The sequence below is a fragment of the Arachis stenosperma genome, chromosome 6, assembly GCF_014773155.1.
Source record: "Arachis stenosperma cultivar V10309 chromosome 6, arast.V10309.gnm1.PFL2, whole genome shotgun sequence".
NCBI lineage: Eukaryota > Viridiplantae > Streptophyta > Magnoliopsida > Fabales > Fabaceae > Arachis > Arachis stenosperma.
Window position 1 is genome coordinate 58251947 of NC_080382.1, and position 9739 is coordinate 58261685.

Below are 9739 nucleotides of genomic sequence, written 5' to 3' on the forward strand. Positions count from 1 at the left end.
GAAAAGAAAATGAACTTGCTACACATGACACTCAAATAAAGCTTTGAACAAAGTAATAGCCAAGGATAAAGGAATAATGAGAGGTCATAGCAGTAGGTTACTTGAAGCTTGAAGGAGACTTTCTAGGCCTAAGAATCAATAAGAAGTGAGTATTGCATATCCACACAAAACCCCATGAACTACCAATAACTTTCTGCTAGCATGAACATCTCTTTCCAATTCACTCTTTCTTCCTAATAATTCATTTCTTGCTTGGGGACAAGCAAGCTTTAAGTTTGGTGTTGTGATGACAAGTCATCTTAGCCTAGTTTCACTAGTCTTTTTCTTTTGTTTTCACTTGAATTATGCACTTTCTTGAGGCTTAAGCAAGCCAATTTAGGTAGATTTTCATGCTTCCTTTGATTGAATCAACCATATGTGAATTAATGCTTTTTCATGAGATTTGATGACATAATTGATGCATATTAAGATAGAATGATCATCTCATGATTTCAAGCAAAGCTTTGATGTGTTTGGTTGATTTATGATAGGTGAAGAAAGCTTGGAAAAGGATTGAAGTGAGAAGGAATGACTAGAAGCTAAGAGAAGACAATGAATCAAGTGAAATTGAACCAGGAACAAATGAAGTTGGAGTTGAAGTTAGCCCCCAAACGTTGGCACAAACTTTTGGACTTGAAGTTAGCCTCAACGTTAGCCCCCTAACTTGGAGGCTAACGTTGGAAGCTAAAAATTTCTCCCAGGGTGTGCCACGTTTGCGCCAACGTTAGCCCCCTAACTTGGAGGCTAACGTTGGCATGAGAAATTGCTCCCAGGAGTGTGCCACGTTTGCGCCAACGTTAGCCCCCTAACTTGGAGGCTAACGTTGGCATGAGATCTCTCCCCCAGGGTGCTTCACGTTAGCGCCAACGTTAGCCCCCTAACTTGGAGGCTAACGTTGGCATGAGTAATTCCCTCCAGGGTGGCCAACGTTTGCGCCAACGTTAGCCCCCTAACTTGGAGGCTAACGTTGGCGCCACTCCAACTCAAAGCAAGGCCAACGTTAGGGTCAAAGTTAGCCCCCTAACATTGGCCCCAACGTGAAGTGCAGCAAATTGGTTTTGCTGCTAGAAAAAGTTAGCTTTGAAGTTAGCCCCCTAACTTTGAGGCTAACTTTGAATCTAAATTTGCAAAACTCAATTCCGGTTCAATTGGTTCACTTGGGTTCTTCTCCAAACTTCAAGAGCAATCAACCAAGGCCTCTTTCAACCCAAATCCACCAAGAGCAAAAGCCCAAATTCAAGGCTTGAAGATCAATTGAAGAAAGTGTATAAATAGGCTTAGATTCAATTTATTCGGAGGGCTTCTTTTTAGAAAGTTTTAGATAGCTTTCTTTTCTGTTTTGGGAGCTTGAGTGCTTTTGAATTTCTTAGTTTAATTGCTTTCAATTTCAATTATACTTGTCTTGGATCTTGGGTTGGAGAATTGAAGGAATTCTGTTTCAATCTCACCTTGGATCTCTCTTTTGATTTTCACTGTTATTGAATTTCCTCTTTCAATTTTCTGCTACTTGCTTTCTCATTTAATTCTCTTGCAATTTACAATTCCTGTGATATTGTTCTTGTTGGATCTAGGAAGGCATTGAGATCTAGACTCAGTTTTCTAGTCTCTGAGACCTGAGATCCAATTTCCCATTTCAATTCTCTGCTTCTTGCTTTAATTGTTCATTTAATTTCCTGTTTCGAATCTGTTTCACCCATTCCCCAGTTACTCTTCTGTTTAATGCAATTTAAATTCTCTTTGTTTAATTTTTGCAAATCCAAGTCCCAATCCCCTTTACATTTCAAGTCATTTACAATTCTTGCCATTTAAGATTTTTGCAATTTACATTACTTGCTCTTTAAGTTTCTGCCATTTAATTTCTTGCTTCTTAAGATTCATCACTTTAATTTCTATTTCCTTTAATTTCATGCCAATTCCCCATTCCCTTTACTTTCAAAGCAATTTAAATTCTGCAAATCATCAATCAATCAACCAAATCTTGATTCGCTTGACTAATTCAACCACTAAACTAAAATTGCTCAATCCTTCAATCCCTGTGGGATCGACCTCACACCCGTGAGTTTTTATTACTTGATGCGACCCGGTGCACTTGCCGGTTAGATTGGTGTTGTTTTTGGGAGAGATTCATTCCTCAACCAAAAATTTCCCATCAACCTCCTCCCCGAGGTCCGAGAAAGAGCTCGGATCCGAGAAGAAGCCTTAAAACGACGAACGGCCCTCAGATACAATCAGAAAGTAATAAAACGAAGCTTCTCCATTCACGACCTGATTCTAATCCGAAATGACATCGGAACACAAAAGTCGGGAGAAGGAAAGCTAGCTGCAAATTGGAAAGGGCCCTACAAGGTAACAGAAGTCTTAGGAACAGGCTATTACAAAATATCTGACCTAGAAGGCAATGAGTTGCCCAGGGCCTGGCACGCCTGTAATCTAAGACGATACTACAGCTAGAAAAAAGATAACCCGAGGTGTACTCTTTTTCCCTACAAGGGTTTTTTAATGAGACACCCGGTCAAGTAAGGCACCCGACCTAGTCGAGGGTAAACACTCTGTAAATATTCTTTCTTTTTTAAATACTAATCAAATTTTTTCTATTTTCTTTTCTTCTTCCTCGTGATGAAACAAATCCTGAAAAGTACCCCTTCAAGGCGCATTAATTTATGCTCGGCAAAATGCAAAAAATCATTGCCAAAAGACCACACAAGGTCGGCAAAGATAAAGCGACGAGGTTCAAATTAATGTGAGAAGTTATAAAGCAACTCTGAAAAGGCTCAAAGAGCCAAATAAAAAGAGATTACAAAAATAACTTAAAAGGCCGACCAACGACAAGGTCGGACCCAACAAAGGGAAGTACTCGACCGCCCCACCCGAGGTCCGAGAAAGAGCTCGGATCCGAGAAGAAGCCTTAAAACGGCGAAAACAAAGATTTCGAAAACGCTTACTAAAAAGTTGCTATACAAAAACAACTAAAAAGTACAAGCGAAAAAACGAAATCAAAAGGAAAAAACAAAGTTTCACAGAAAAAGCGCTAGCTAAAAGGTTGTTATCCAAAAACAACTAAAAAGCATAAAGCGGAGCTAAAAGTCAAAACGCGAACAAACACCGCATAATAAGCTAAAAAGTTACTACAAGTAGCTAATAGCAAAAAGGTGTTCAAAGCATTCAACAGGAACCATCCAAAAAAGAGCCCACAGGCCGGGCAAAAAACCAAAGACAAAAGGATTACAGGGAATCAAGATCCTTTCCGGACTCCACGTCGGTAGAAGGTTGCGGAGGAAGAACCATAGAAATCGGGACAGCCTTAACAGCACCGTCATCTCGGTTCAAAACCTCCACACCAGATTCCTCCTCGGCCAAAGGTAAAGCCGGGTTCGCAACCGGAACTTTGGGGTCAGACACCGGAACCTCATCCTCGTTGGGAGCAGGAACAATCTTTCCCTCCACAACAACATTATCTGTACTGAATAAACTCAGATCCAGGTCAGGAGCAAGAACCCGGACCTGAGCCTTCAAATTCTCAAACATAGCATCCATACCCTTAGCCACGTGTCCTTCTAACTCGTAAAAATCATCCTGAGCGGATTGCAACCTCTCCTTTGTCTCCACAAGCTCGGCATATGTTCGAGTATAACTCTCCTTCGCCGCCTTCGCCATCTCCTCAGATGCATTCGCTGCCGCCACAGCCGCGGTAGCTTTAGCTTTCTCCTTCTCCAAAGATGCTTCCAGCTCAGAAATCCTAGCAGCCTTCAGTTCACTAATCCTCTTGAACTCAGACTGAGCCTTCTCAAGTCGGGAACTGGTCGCACCAATGGGGGATTTCTTGAACTCCCGGGCAATAGCGGCATGAAGACTAGCCATCCGGACACAGCTCCGCGCCATATACTGAAAATGGTGCTCCATAGACACATCATCAGTAGAAATAAAAGTCTGAGGGAGAATATGCTGTTCAACCCAACCAAGAGCATCAAAATCCTTATCATTAAAACCCGCAAGCTCTTGAGAGGTCTTCTGCTTCTTGGGAGGAGGACCCGAGGACGAAGGAGGGGAAGAGTTACCGGGTCCAGAGGTCGGAGGATCCTGATTTATAGGACGAAACTGGGGAGTCGGAATAGTCTTCGACCGAGTAGTGACACCCACAGTAGTCTTCTTTGGAGAAGATTGGGCAGAAGCCTCCCCACCCTCGATATTTCGAGCAGCCACGGACTTCTTCGTCCGACGAAGGTACTTCATGGAATCCGCCTGAGAAGACATCTCTGCAGAAATAAAAGAAGAGGATTACCACAACAGAAATTCCACCAAAACAAGCAAAGCCAAAATACTAAAAAAGATGAATCTCGGAGAGGTCGGGAACTACCTAACTCGGAACGGAGAAGGCTTGGATCTCCCAACATTTTCTTCGTGTCCAAGTGAGGTGCCCGACCCCATAAACTGTTTACCACACCCACAAAATCCTGCTCTACCTCATCTAGACTCTCAAAGGTATACTTAGTAGACACTACATTCTCCTGCCAACAAAGAGGAAAAGAAGGCTCCCCACTCTCATCTAGAAAGAAAGGTCGGACGTCTCCAGTAGCCCGGACCTTGAAATAAAAGTTCTTAAAATCATGAAAAGACTCATCATACAGGGTACAAAACTTCCTCCCCTGGTTAGCCCTAAAAGAGACCCAAGATACCTTTCCTCCACTCGACCCCGGCTTCGTCAACACAAACAAATAGGAAAAAAGAGAAATAGAGGGAGCAACGCCCAAAAATTGACACAAAAGTTGAAACAGCTTTAAAAATGCCCAAGAATTTGGATGGAGCTGCGTAGGAGCTAGATTACAAGACCATAACACCTCGGACTCCAGATCGGTAAAGGGAAGTCGGACACTCAGCTTAGAGAAAAAACAATCATAAGCATAAAAGAAGAGCTTCTCGGAACTATCTAGGGGCGGGAAGCACACTCTCTCCTCGGAATCTGGGGCTACTAGTTCATAATCCCTCTCAGACTCTCTATTTTCACATATGCTACAATGCCTACGGAACCTAGCTAAATACTCAGAATCTACCACAGAAGGGACTCTTAGAGGAAGAGGGTCTACCCAATCAAGACCACATGGAATTTTAGTCGACATCGCTTGAAGAACCTTTCGAGACATAAAATTCTTACCTACAAAGAAGAATACAACAGCAAGCAAAAATCACATAAAGAAGACAGCGAAAACCCATTCAGCAAAGCAAGGAACAAAAACACCAGAGAACAAAAAAGAGCCCCCCCCATATCAAAACAACAGCAATGGCGGCGCCTCTTTTTGGGGCAACCCAGGCATAAAGAAAAAGAAACAAACAAGAGCCACACAAAGAACAGAAGTATATGATCACAAGAAAAGAGAAACATGGGAACAAACCTGGAAGAAGAACGAAGACGAAGAGCTCCGAAGCAAGGAGAACGAAACGACGGCACAGAGGAAACCCCGGAAAGACACACAGAAAGATTCGGGAAAGCAGAACAAAGAGAAAGAAGAAGCAGTGCTCGCAAAAACATAAGAAAGACAAAACGCAGAAAAGAGGAAAGGGAGCAAATAAATAAAGCCTTCACAGAGCCCGAACGGAAATCGAGGAAAAACGGTAAAATGCAATAAATGCAGAAACGGCCATTTTTTGAAATTTTGAAAAAAACTACTATGCCCGAGCACGACCTCCCAAAAAAGGACGAACTCGGGCAGGGGCACTGTTCATACCTTGACCGAGGTCCTCCAACCCGGCAAATCCATAAGAGGTCCGACCTTGTCCTAAAACTCACACCTAAAGGTCGGACCTCGGACAATAAACAAGGAAGGTCCATCAAAAAGGAACGAAGCCCAAAACCTAAAGGCCGAAAAGGCCTAGGAAAGGCGGTTCCACAAAGATAGAGATAAAACTCCCAAAGATAAGATAAGATAAGAATATCTTATCCAGGGAGATCACCGCCAACTACTATAAATACACTGGAGCACCCAGGTATGGCATTCATTCCAAGTCTACACATATCTGCTTGGACCCATGCTAACTTAAGCATCGGAGTGTCATTGCAGGTACCACCACCAACCATTCTGCATATCAAGCTCGGGTCACTGAACCCCCACCTCGGGCCTCTCCAGACGACCGAGCTACACGTTTCAGGCAAACCCTCGGAACAGTTTTCAATCATATCTTTTGATTTCTAATTTCAAAATCTTTTGAAAAATTATTTTTTTTCCAATCTTAGTTTTCAAAAATCAATTACTTTTTTAATTCACTCTAATTTTCAAAAATTTCTTCCCCTCTTCTCACATCCTTCTATTTATGGACTAACACTCCTCCTCAATGCACAATTCGAACTCCATCTTTCTTGATAAGTTCGAATTCTTCTACCTCTTCCTTCTATTTTTCTATTCCTCTAACACCTCAAGGAATCTCTATACTGTGACATAGAGGATTCTATATTTTCTTGTTCTCTTCTCTTTCATATGAGCAGGAGCAAAGACAAAAGCATTCTTGTTGAGGCTGACCCTGAACCTGAAAGGACCTTGAAGCGAAAGCTAAGAGAAGCTAAAGCACAACTCTCTGTAGAGGACCTAACAGAAATCTTCAAACAAGAAGAAGACATGGCAGCCGAAAATAACAACAATGCCAACAATGCAAGGAAGGTGCTGGGTGACTTTGCGGCACCTACTCCCGACTTTTATGGGAGAAGCATCTCTATCCCTGCCATTGGAGCAAACAACTTTGAGCTTAAGCCTCAATTAGTTTCTCTAATGCAACAGAATTGCAAGTTCCATGGACTTCCATTGGAAGATCCTCATCAGTTTTTAGCTGAATTCTTGCAAATCTGTGACACTGTCAAGACTAATGGAGTTGACCCTGAGGTCTACAGACTTATGCTATTCTCTTTTGCTGTAAGAGACAGAGCTAGGATATGGTTGGACTCACAACCTAAAGAAAGCCTGAACTCTTGGGAAAAGCTAGTCAATGCCTTCTTGGCAAAGTTCTTTCCACCTCAAAAATTGAGTAAGGTTAGAGTGGAAGTCCAAACCTTCAGACAGAAGGAAGGTGAATCCCTCTATGAAGCTTGGGAAAGATACAAACAATTGATCAGAAAATGTCCCTCTGACATGCTTTCTGAGTGGAGCATCATAGGTATCTTCTATGATAGTGGTCGACGAAATTGTGATCACATGCTCTTTGTACTTATATGAAATTTAATAACTGGCTCTATTTGAATTCACAACTCCGTTCAACTAACCAGCAAGTGTACTGGGTCGTCCAAGTAATAAACCTTACGCGAGTAAGGGTCGATCCCACAGAGATTGTTGGTATGAAGCAAGCTATGGTCACCTTGTAAATCTCAGTTAGGCAGATTAAATTGGTTTATGGATTTCGAAAATTAATAGTAAATGGAAAATAAAAAGGGATAGAAATACTTATGTAAATTAATAGTGGGAATTTCAGATAAGTGTATGGAGATGCTGTGCTCCTCTTGAAACTCTACTTCACTACTCACTCTTCCAATCCTTCTTACTCCTTTCCATGGCAAGCTGTATGTAGGGCATCACCATCATCAATGGCTACTTTTAATCCTCTCGGGAAAATGGTCCTATACGCTGTCACTGCACGGCTAATCGTCTGGAGGCATCACCCTTGTTGATAGCTACATCCCATCCTCTCAGTGAAAATGGTCCAAATGCTCTGTCACAGCATGGCTAATCATCTGTCGGTTCTCAATCAGGTTGGAGTAGAATCCATTGATTCTTTTGCGTCTGTCACTAACGCCCAGCCTTCAGGAGTTTGAAGCTCGTCACAGTCATTCAATACCGGAATCCTACTCGGAATACCATAGACAAGGTTAGACTTTCCGGATTCCCGGGATCCTACTCGGAATACCACAGACAAGGTTAGACTTTCCGGATCCCCATGAATGCCGCCATCTATCTAGCTTATACCACGAAGATTCTGTTGGGGAATCTAAGAGATATGCGCCCGGCCTAAGGTAGAACGGAAGTGGTTGTCAGTCACGCGCGTTCATAGGTGAGAATGATGATGAGTGTCATGGATCATCACATTCATCAAAGTTACGTGCAACGTATATCTTGGAATAAGTATAAAAGAGAATTGAATAGAAAGTAATAGTAATTGTATTGAAACTTAAGGTACAGCAGAGCTCCACACCCTTAATCTATGGTGTGCAGAAACTCCACTGTTGAAAATACATAAGTGAAAGGTTCAGGCATGGCCGAATGGCCAGCCCCCAAAACGTGATCACAGGATTCAAATTACAATCCAGGATGAGATTATGATAGTAAAAAGTTCTATTTATAATAAACTAGCTCCTAGGGTTTACATGAGTAAGTAATTGATGCATAATCTACTTCCGGGGCCCACTTGGTGTATGTTTGGGCTGAGCTTGATCTATCCACGAGCTGAGGCTTTTATTGGAGTTGAACTTCAAGTTATGACGTGTTTTGGGCGTTCAACTCCGGATCATGACGTTTTTCTGGCGTTTAACTCCAGACAGCAGCATGTACTTGGCGTTCAACGCCAAGTTACGTCATCAATTTCTAAATGAAGTATGGACTATTATATATTTCTGGAAAGCTCTGGATGTCTAATTTCCGACGCCGTTGAGAGCGCGCCATTTGGAGTTCTATAGCTCCAGAAAATCCGTTTTGAGTGCTGGGAGGTCAGATTCCAACAGCATCAGCAGTCCTTTTGTCAACCTTTTTTCAGAGTTTTGCTCAAGTCCCTCAATTTCAGCCAGAAATTACCTGAAATCACAGAAAAACACACAAACTCATAGTAAAGTCCAGAAATGTGAATTTAACATAAAAACTAATGAAAACATCCCTAAAAGTAGCTTGAACTTACTAAAAACTACCTAAAAACAATGCCAAAAAGTGTATAAATTATCCGCTCATCACAACACCAAACTTAAATTGTTGCTTGTCCCCAAGCAACTGAAAATCAATTAGGATAAAAAGAAGAGAATATACTATAAATTTCAGAATATCAATGAATATTAATTATAATTAGATGAGCGGGACTTGTAGCTTTTGCTTCTGAACAGTTTTGGCGTCTCACTTTTTCCTTTGAAGTTTAGAATGATTGGCTTCTCTAGGAACTTAGAATTTCGGATAGTGTTATTGAATTTCCTAGTTAAGCATGTTGATTCTTGAACACAGCTACTTATGAGTCTTGGCCGTGGCCTTAAGCACTTGTTTTCCAGTATTACCACCGGATACATAAATGCCACAAACACATAACTGGGTGAACCTTTTCAGATTGTGACTCAGCTTTGCTAGAGTCCCCAGTTAGTGGTGTCTAGAGCTCTTAAGCACACTCTTTTTGCTTTGGATCACGACTTTAACCACTCAGTCTCAAGCTTTTCACTTGGACCTTCATGACACAAGCACATGGTTAGGGACAGCTTGATTTAGCCGCTTAGGCCTGGATTTAATTTCCTTGGGCCCTCCTATCTATTGATGCTCAAAGCCTTGGATCCTTTTTACCCTTGCCTTTTGGTTTTAAGGGCTATTGGCTTTTTCTGCTTGCTTTTTCTTTTTCTTTCTATTTTTTTTGCCATTTTTTTTTCGCAAGCCTTTGCTTTTTCACTGCTTTTTCTTGCTTCAAGAATCAATTTCATGATTTTTTTAGATCATCAATAACATTTCTCTTTGTTCATCATTCTTTCAAGAGCCAACAATTT

General features: G+C 41.7%; 1 non-coding gene across 1 annotated transcript; it reads right to left on the reverse strand.

Moving 5' to 3' along the window:
• Nucleotides 1-7049: 7049 nt before the first annotated feature.
• Nucleotides 7050-7158, reverse strand: LOC130937891 (small nucleolar RNA R71). The gene has a single exon (XR_009069084.1). It is a non-coding gene; the product is annotated as a small nucleolar RNA R71 (small nucleolar RNA).
• Between the last annotated feature and the right edge of the window lie 2581 nt (nt 7159-9739).